The sequence below is a fragment of the Clupea harengus genome, chromosome 5 (assembly GCF_900700415.2).
Source record: "Clupea harengus chromosome 5, Ch_v2.0.2, whole genome shotgun sequence".
Taxonomy (NCBI): Eukaryota; Metazoa; Chordata; class Actinopteri; order Clupeiformes; family Clupeidae; genus Clupea; species Clupea harengus.
In genome coordinates, this window is record NC_045156.1 from 21,935,964 (window position 1) to 21,945,593 (window position 9,630).

The 9,630-nt window shown below is 41.2% G+C and overlaps 1 non-coding gene across 1 annotated transcript; it reads right to left on the reverse strand.

Moving 5' to 3' along the window:
* Positions 1-4,744: 4,744 nt before the first annotated feature.
* Positions 4,745-4,842, reverse strand: LOC116220622. The gene has a single exon (XR_004163784.1). It is a non-coding gene; the product is annotated as a small nucleolar RNA U13 (small nucleolar RNA).
* Positions 4,843-9,630: the final 4,788 nt, after the last annotated feature.

Genomic DNA, 9,630 nt, shown 5'->3' on the forward strand with positions numbered 1-9,630 from the left:
ACCATGGAGAAAGCATCGCGACCAGTGAAGGGCCTGAGGCTGACGCTCTTGCTGAGCCCTGAGCCAAAACGCGGGGGCACGGGTGCTTGGTGAGAGGGTGGTGGTGGGACCCCTTGTGGCAAGGGCAGATTGTACCCTGAAGTTAAGATCTGAGCACTTTCACTGCTGGTGCCCGCAGAGGCTTCCCTGGCTTGGACTGGTAATGGGGGTAGCGGCCCTTTCCTTATTGCCAGCGGCAGAGACTCCCTCTTGGGTCTGGGGAGGGTTACTGGGGGGCTTGGGGATGCTTTAGACAGAGCTGGTTCCACTTTAAGAGAAGGCTTTTCGGTTGAGACATCTGGAAAGGCAGTGAACATGTCGATGCTCTGTGGTGAAGCAGGTGCTGGCCTTAAGGATACAAGGAATGCAGTCACCGACAGCACATTGTCAAATGCAATGTAATTCACAGAATGCAGAAATAATTAAACACGTCAGATAATACTTGTAATTTGTGCTTTTTTCTTGTTGAAACATGAAGGCACATGAAGGCATAGTCAGTGTTTGGGTGAAAAAAAATCAGATGATATTTTCTCTGATGTCTGTTTTTCACTCAAAACTGTAATTATGCCACACAATATTGTATTTTTGTAACTGTGATGTATGATTATATCTACTATTATTTGCACTAGACTGGGGTCTTATGTTTTACAGATATACAGTGATACTTCAGTGCTCACTTGAGGTCTGTTGGTGAGCTGAGATTACTTTTCTCCCGCATCTCCCACAGATGTCGCCCTGACGTGGAGTCAAAACTATAAGTCCTCATTAACATCTGAGGCCGAGCTGCAGACCACAGTAGTATGGGATTGTGGAAGGCCCAGAGGAGGAAACGGTATGGTGAAAGAAAGAAGTACAAAAATAATTTCAGAGATATGGGTGTCAAATACTTCCACAGATAGTAATAGAAGCCCAAAGAATTCATGAAATAAGACGTAATGCTTTTTCTTGCCACATGGGTGGCGGATCGTCATGTGTCATTTCCTGCATAATTCTGTATGTTGTAGCGTATGGATTTACGTATGATGTGTGATTATCTACGTGATAGAATTAATTTCTAAACACTTGACTTAAGAATGTATTAACCAAGTGCCTTGTATTAATAATTACCTTGTATGAATAATGTGCTTATGTAAGCAGGAACATGGCTTTTCTCTGTGCGTGTAACTTAGATTATTAGATGCTGTCGCCACTTAGTCTGCATATGTGTAAGAGCATGTTTAGGTCAGAGGTGATAAGATGGGTTGAACTGTGCTTCTTTCGACCTTGTGTAAAACTGACATCCTTGCATGACAGAAAGCATAGTAAGATGACCTTGGACGTCAGAGACCCACCACGTGGTTATCCCTGCTGACAAAGTGTTTTGGCGTCAGAGAACACTAACTTCTATCTATATAAACCTTATGGGATGTGTTTAATTTTGCTTCTCTCTCGTCTGCTGCAGTCTGGGAGAGGGCCCGGGCTCTCTCTCTCTCTCTGAGAGTGGGCCCGTGCCTCTCTCTGGCCTGCCAGGACGTGGGTGAGCCCGATAAGCTTGTTGTTGTTGAATAAATATACTTACGTATATGCAACTACGGAGTCCTGAGTAACTTGAGTGAATTTTCACCTAACACTTTGTATGTCAATGAACGGATACATATAAATGTACTGTACATGTGTGTGGGTGTGCATCGCTGATCAGACCTGTGTAGCTGTTGATATATGTTTGTACAGCAGACAGGAACTTGTCAGCTTCCTCCTCATCAGCAAAGTTCAGCCCAGCACTGCAATCCTGACCACAGAACCCAGTTTGACAGTCAGATACATATTAATCATCAAGACACTAATGGCAGTTTCACAGCTTCCACCTAGGATTACAAGTAGTACATCAAACAGATACAACAGAAGTCATACATGTAGGCACACTAAACAGACCCACATTGAAACATTACAGGAAAATCAACACTGTTGGATGATGGAGTTGAAGTTACTTGTTTGTTTTTGTTTTGTTAGGTTGATGTCTGAACTGGTATCACTCACATCTCCTGGGAAACTGTGGAAATACGGACGTGGTGCTGTATACCTAAAGGGGATGTAGACCTCCTGTTCCCATAGCAACTTAGCTCTCTATGGGGTGGTAGAAGTTTTCAAATTTTGTTACACTTTATGTTACAATCCATTAACACACAGTGACACAGATTAACTAATCAATTAATCATGGTGTTACATGCTGAGTGATAATGAGTTATGGCATAATGATAGTTTCAACAGAGTATCAGCAAGTGTGTGCTGACCTTGACAGAGTAAAGGCGTATGAATGCAGAGTGCACACATCTATCCTGCACAAAACATACAACCCCGCAGCCATGGACCTCCCATCCTGAACTTTGACCTTTCAAGCCAGGGCTAACAAGGACAAGCTGGACTACTGCAGTCGCCACTGTCTGAAATGCACATGTGTGAGGGTTTACATACATACTGTACATGCAGGTACACCACACCCACACCAACACACACAAACACACACATGCAAATGCACAGCTTACGAAGACACCCGTGCATACCTATTTACAAGAATGACATCACCCTTCAAGACCAAACAACCACACAACCAATACACACTCTTTATACGCCGATGTCCACCCAGGTGGTAATGTAGTACGTAGGATCAGGGAGTCTCTATGGTAAACTCATTCTTGTGACAATTCATTTACTTGCAAAGATATGTGAATGAAAAAAAAACAAGTACAAGCAGACAGAATGATCAGAAAGTAAGTGTTCAGTTCTGAGAGTAGTACATCAGTTTCTTTATACGTCACACTATCTGTTAAATTATCAAACCCAGACAAGCAGGAAGTCAAATAGTCAGTATGCAAAGGAGAGTCACAAACAGATAGCAGGAGAGAAAGAGATCTAAAATAATTTATCATATGTATTCTCATATACTTTTACAAGGTAATAGTTTATAGCTTTTATTACAACAGGTTTTGTCTTTGCAAAGATTAGATACTTCAAAACTGTTAACTGACCACAAAGAAAAACAAAATGTAACACAACCTAAATGCTTAATTCAAATACAAGTTTTAGTGTTTAATTCCTTGCATGTAAATGTCAAACAGTACATAGTTCACTCTCAAGTAAGATTTTGATGTTTAATTGACCTCTACACAAAATCAACAACATTCACAATTAGCAAATCACCATAACTGAAATGTTGCATTTAGAAGAAAATATTGATCAAAATAGGCAGGAAAATGGAAAGGAAAAAGGGAAGGACACAGAAATGTAAAATGAAAAGTGGAGATAATTTGGAAAGGGAGAAGGACATAAGATAAGGAATGGGAAATGTCAAAAGGGGTGAAACTCACACTAGAGTCTGTTCCAATTAAGCTGGCGAGGAGGCCGTTTTCTCTGGTCGACAAATGTGTACTAAAAGCTCTTGATCCAAACCTTGACATATTCGATTTCTCTTTTTCAATCTTGATCCCTCTGTCAGCCTCTCAATTGCACCTTTCAGAGCCTAATACAAACCCAGATGAATATTGATGCTCTTCTACCACTTCCTCATGCAAATGTGTACACACGGTCACATTATGAAAGCATGCAAGGATAACAGGCTATTTCTTTTCCTTTATTTATCACTACAAAAATACCTGATACAGCTCTCCTCTTCATACATTTAAAAGAGGGATGTCCATAAACTCAAGTTTCAGAATAAGATAATTAGGGCTCATGTTCACGCAAAGGTGTCCTGCTGAGGACAATTCATCAGTAATAGATGAGAAAGGCTATTCATCAGTGTGGGAGGCACATTAATATCCCACCACACCTCAGCCTAGACTGAACAATATTCAGTATTCAGGAAGTATTTTGTTAAGGGGGAAAGAAAGAAAAGAGTGCAATGAGGGGGTATAAATAAATATGTGGTTCATTATGTTGCATGGGTAGGCTACTGCTAAATGTGTCTGTGTTCCTGAAGTAGTTTATAAACTGTTACTGAGGTTAATAAAATAAAATAAATTCCTTTTGATTGCCCAAGGCTTTCAATCCAGCTTCGCACTATCTCTGGATCCATATCTAAATACTAAATGGATGCTTTTGCATTGTTGGTGGCGAGCTTGAATTTTGCTTACTGGATAAGCTAGGTTATGTGCAAATGTTCCTTTTATAACTCTCTTGCGGTCGTGGAACGTGGATCCTAAACACCATGTTGCATTCATTTCCTCTTGTTATCTACTAGAAACGCGTGCGATACAAAGGGAAATACTAATTTTGCTTTGGTCACAATGGGCAAACTTAAAGTAAGATATGCAACAATTTGACACTTTTTGAGATATGGTTTTATAGGCAACTAGTTTTGGTACCATCCTCAAATGTATTTTGATGGCATATGGTCATGTGAAGGACCTGTGTCCTCCCCACTAGCCATCCAGGATATGCACTATGTGTAGTTCTGTGTAACGGGCTGGTACACCCTGCAAAAATGGAAGAAAAGCTTTCTCACGCACGACATAATCAGTTAAACTGCCAAAAGAAAAAAAATAGTATGTCAGCAAGCTTCAGTGTCCGCTGGGAAGTTGGTGGTGTTTGCAAGGTTTTTGCATAGCTTTTAGGTAGTTGGTTAACCAGTTGTGGAACGATACACGCTATGAATAAGGACGAGTCATGAACTCTCGTAGTACGGCATGTTGTCCGATCTATAGAATTTCAATACTTTTCACAACAGCGGGATCAGATGAGTCATGTGCCAAGCGTAACAAGAATGGCAGCACATCTCACGAATAATTCGTGATTAGACCAATCATCATGTGTATGACCTGGAAGGATTGCCGGAAGAATGTGCAGAGAACGGGTTTATACCAGTAGATGAACTTCAGCATAAGGGTAAATATATGTCAATCACCCCAGTCGCAATACACATAAAACATGGTCAAAGTAGCATATTGTTGTAATTATTTAATGATATCATTTTCACAACGCGTGAGTTTTAAACAAGATATCTGTGTTTTGAGACAGAAATCAGAACAGATGCATTCTGGGAGGCAATGATTGGCAGATAGATTCTACCAATCCCGTGCAGGATTCGTGTCTGCGTAACCGGCGTTAAGAGTCATGTAGAACAATTTCTGAAATTTGCTCTAAAATGTACGATGCTGTGAATGGTTCGCAGTCAGGTTCATATTCTATGGTCAGGCAAATTATGACGCTCTGGGCATTCGAAAAGGTAGCGCGGAAGCTACGTGCATCCTTTGGTGCTACCTGTGATAATGTTAGATCGCAGTTGAAACAGACTGAAAACCTGTAGCCCATCGCAATGCCAAGGATGCAATACACGATGTTTTAACAGAATATTTCCTGAGGAAATTTCAGGCAACACTACGTGATAAATGCTTATAGTTCAGTTCACGAACATAAACCAAATTTGACAACGTAAACACGCGTTTGTGGACTTGACGACCCAAGTTGCTTGCTTTGCTAAATCATTTTCAAATTGGGAATTAGGATTTTACACCACTGATTGAAAGCACGGATGGTTTCAGCAGGTGTATGTGCCCACCTAAAATGAAACTACGCCCTATGTAATACATTAATGCGCAACATTTAATATGCTACAACACAATATCACAAAGAGATAATGTCCATTTTCAATCAAGAAAACTGTAGATTCTAACCAATCCAGTGCATTGGATCAGACGGAGAGACGCTCTCAGGGCCAGAGAGGAGAGAGAGAAGTTAGGATTGAGTAAATACGGGGGTTCTAATTGGAGAACAGCCAAACAAGAGAGTGGGAGGACCTAATCAGAATCAGAATCAGGTTTTATTGGCCAAGTAAGTTTTCACAAACAAGGAATTTGACTTGGTAAAGTGGCTCTCAGTGTGCTTACACAAAATATACATTACAACACAATACAAAACAAACAGTGCAACGGTCTAAGAAGTTTAAGAAAGTATATACAAGGCGTAATGGCTATTTACAGTAGCTGTGAATTGTTACACAACAGTAGTGCAAAGAAGAAGTGGAAAGTGCAAGAACTGCAGGGATAAATATATATGCTACAGTGGGTTAGCTGTTCAGTAGTGAGACGGCGAGGGGGAAGAAACTGTTTTTGTGTCTGGAGGTTTTGGCGAACAGTGATCTGTAGCGTCTACCAGAGGGGAGGAGTTTGAATAGGTTGTGTCCGGGGTGTGAGGGGTTTCCTGACTCTGGAGGTGTACAGGTCTTGGATGGTGGGCAGGTTGGCACCAATGATCTTTCCTGCAGACCTAACTGTCCGCTGGAGTCTATTCCTATCCAGTTTGGTGGCCGATCCAAACCAGAAAGTTATTGAAGTGCAGAGAAAAGACTCGATGACTGCAGTGTAGAACTGGATCAGCAGCTCCTGAGGCAGGTTGTACTTCATGAGCAGATGCAGGAAGTACATCCTCTGCTGGGCCTTCTTGATGATGGTGTTGATGTTGGGTTCCCACTTCAGGTTCCGGGAGATTGTGGATCCCAGAAACCTGAAGGATTCCACAGCCAACACAGTGCTGTTGAGTATGGTGAGGGGTGGCAGTGCTGGGGGGCTCCTCCTGAAGTCCACTGTCATCTCCACGGTTTTAAGCGTGTTCAGCTCCAGATTGTTGCGACCGCGCCACAGGGCCAGCTGTTCAACTTCCCGCCTATATGCAGACTCGTCACCATCACGGATGAGGCCGAACTAAAGTCCTTTTAAAAGACTGACCAGTCATTCATACAGTGCGATTATCCATGGAGCAATTTCTTATTGTGGCTATTGACTGTGGTCTTTTGACTCTTGATTGTGTAATTGCCAGAGAGCCCTGGTTTCAGCTGCGACACAAGCAAACTCCGGAGTCCTGAGGTAACATGAGTGAATTTTCACCTAACACGTCATCTGATATACACCGTTATGACTGTTATAATGTCACACTTGTGCCAGGGTTTGAGGAATAAAGTGTGACCATGTTCCCCCCCAGAGGTGTGATGGAATGAAAATCAGAACTAATGATTCTTATATTCATATGTAGTTCCTTGTGTGTCTTACAGTTAGAATTACGGTTAAGCAGAGGACCTCTTGAACTGTATCTGGTTGTTACATATGCAACTCTGTTCCTGAGTTGCATGTGTGAGAATAACTGAATGTTTTTGGGACCATGTGTCTCTAAAGTCACTATTAAGCCTGAGTGTATTTAGGGTGACCCATGTCAGGTGGGCCCGGAGATTAACACCTTCTCCTGTCAGACCAAGGATACTTAAAGTGAGACTTTCTCCGTTCTAATCAGAGAATTTGTTGGATCTACATGTGAAACCTTCTTCTCTCAATTGATGGGCATTATTGTGGATAAAACCGTGTTCCTCATTTTTCCACCATTGCCTCACTCAAATCTCAAATGCAAATCTCAAACGTCTCAAATGCTGATTAAACAGCATATTTTCAAATTAACAGTAAGGATTTCAGTATAATCATACCACAAGTTCAGGATGAAGCATTCCATCTACAAAGAATCTAATTGGACAAAAGTGTGTGAGACATTTGTGTGCAATGAGGACGTAGTATAATGCCACCGTGGCTTCAAATGCACTGAAGAGGAGTGCTGGAGGCAGGCCCTGCTAAGTCACTGATGGCCAATGACCAGACCAGACATAGCACTGCTAATAGCTTCATGTTGAGGATGTGTTGCATTGTAAAACTTTTGCATTTCGTCAATGTTTTTTTTTTGTTGGAGTACTGCCAAGAATTAAGATACTTTTATTAATGTGAATTGCATATGTTCTTGTGGTATTTTTAAAGTAAGGTACATAATCATATGAGGTCAAAATCCTTAAATTGTAGTTGAGCTGGACGCACCACTGCCATCCACAGTAAGGCAATAACAGATCAAAAGTAAAGTATTCAGAATGAACTGGAGTAAATGTTTGGGATTCTAGATTCTAGTCTAACAGAAGTGCATGGGTGCCAATATTTTTGTCCATGACTGTATATACTCACAGAAACAAAACAAGCAAAGCAGTGAGTAGCCTACCAATGTCACAGTGTATAGGTTTGTAGAGTGAACATAGACATTTTATTGTGTACAAATATGGGGTAACTATACTGCAGTTGAGTGTACTCTTGATTGGCTGGATGTTGGTTCGATTTCAGATAGAATCCATTGCTTATCCTTTGTATCCTGGATGTTTAACCTGAAATTTTGGGATCTGAATTTGGCCTGTAAAATTTTAGCAACTTGAATTTATATTAGCCTATTTGAATTTCTAAAAACCTTACATTTTTTATTCTGAATTTGTGAAAATGAGTCATTGAAAAACAGAAGAGTTAAAAAGGCAAAATATTCTGTGTAAGGCTTATCAGTTACATTTTCAAATCACAAACGAACATTTGAAATAACAAAAAGTTATAATATCCAAAGTATTACAATTACATTTTTGGATAACAAATAAACTTAATACAAAAATTAAGCTTAATTAAACTGCCACTGATGGTTGCTATCCTTACATCATGTCTACATAATAAACACCTGTAGGCTATCATATTTCATGTGCAGTGCAAGTCAAGGCAAGTCAAGTCAAGTGTTTATTGTCGCATGCAAATTGCTTCAGCGCAGCGAAATTCTTAAGAGTTGGCCGGCAACATCTACACAGTAGATAACAGATAACAAAGTAACATATACCAAAAATAACATATAACATATAACACTATAACATATAACATATAACACTATGATATATAACATTAACAAGTAACAACAATTTAAGTACAAGAAGGGCTAGCAGCAGTTTAAAGTGTGAAGAAGTGAGGAATATTAAATTAAATTAAATTAAAAATTGTGCAAATATATGTAGGAAGTGTAGTTGTATGAGTGGGGCAGCAGAAAGTCAATGGTGATGGCGACTGTTCAGTGGATCACTGTTGCTGATTCAGAAGCCTCACAGCCTGGGGGAAAAAGCTGTTTGTAAGTCTGGTAGTCCGTGTTCGGATGCTCTGGTAGCGTCTACCAGACGGCAGCAATGTGAATATTCCATAACCTGGGTGGCTGTGGTCCTTTACAATGTTCTGTGCTTTTCTCAGGCATCTAGTGTTATAGATGCCTTGCACGGAGGGGAGATGGCTGCCGGTGATACGCTCCGCTGTCTTCACCACCCTCTGCAGGGCCTTGCGATTGGCAGCGGAGCAGCTACCATACCAGGCAGTGATGCAGCCTGAGAGGATGCTCTCGATGGTGCATCTATAGAAGTTTTTTAGAGTTTTAGCAGACATGCCAAACGTCTTCAGTCTCCTCAAGAAGTATAGCCGCTTTTGGGCAGTTTTGACTGCCGAGCCTGCTTGCATGGCCCAGGTAAGGTCATCCTTGATGTACACACCGAGGAATTTGAAGTTGGAGACTCTCTCCACTGCAGCTCCCTCGATGTGTATGGGGTCGTGACCCCCCCTCTGCAGCTTCCTGAAATCCACGATCATCTCCTTGGTTTTGCTGACGTTGAGAGAAAGGTTGTTGTCTTGGCACCATGCTACCAAGCCCCTTACCTCATCTCTATAGGCGGTCTCATCTTTGTTAGAGATGAGACCCAGGATGGTAGTGTCGTCTGCAAACTTCAGGATGATATTGGAACTGTGG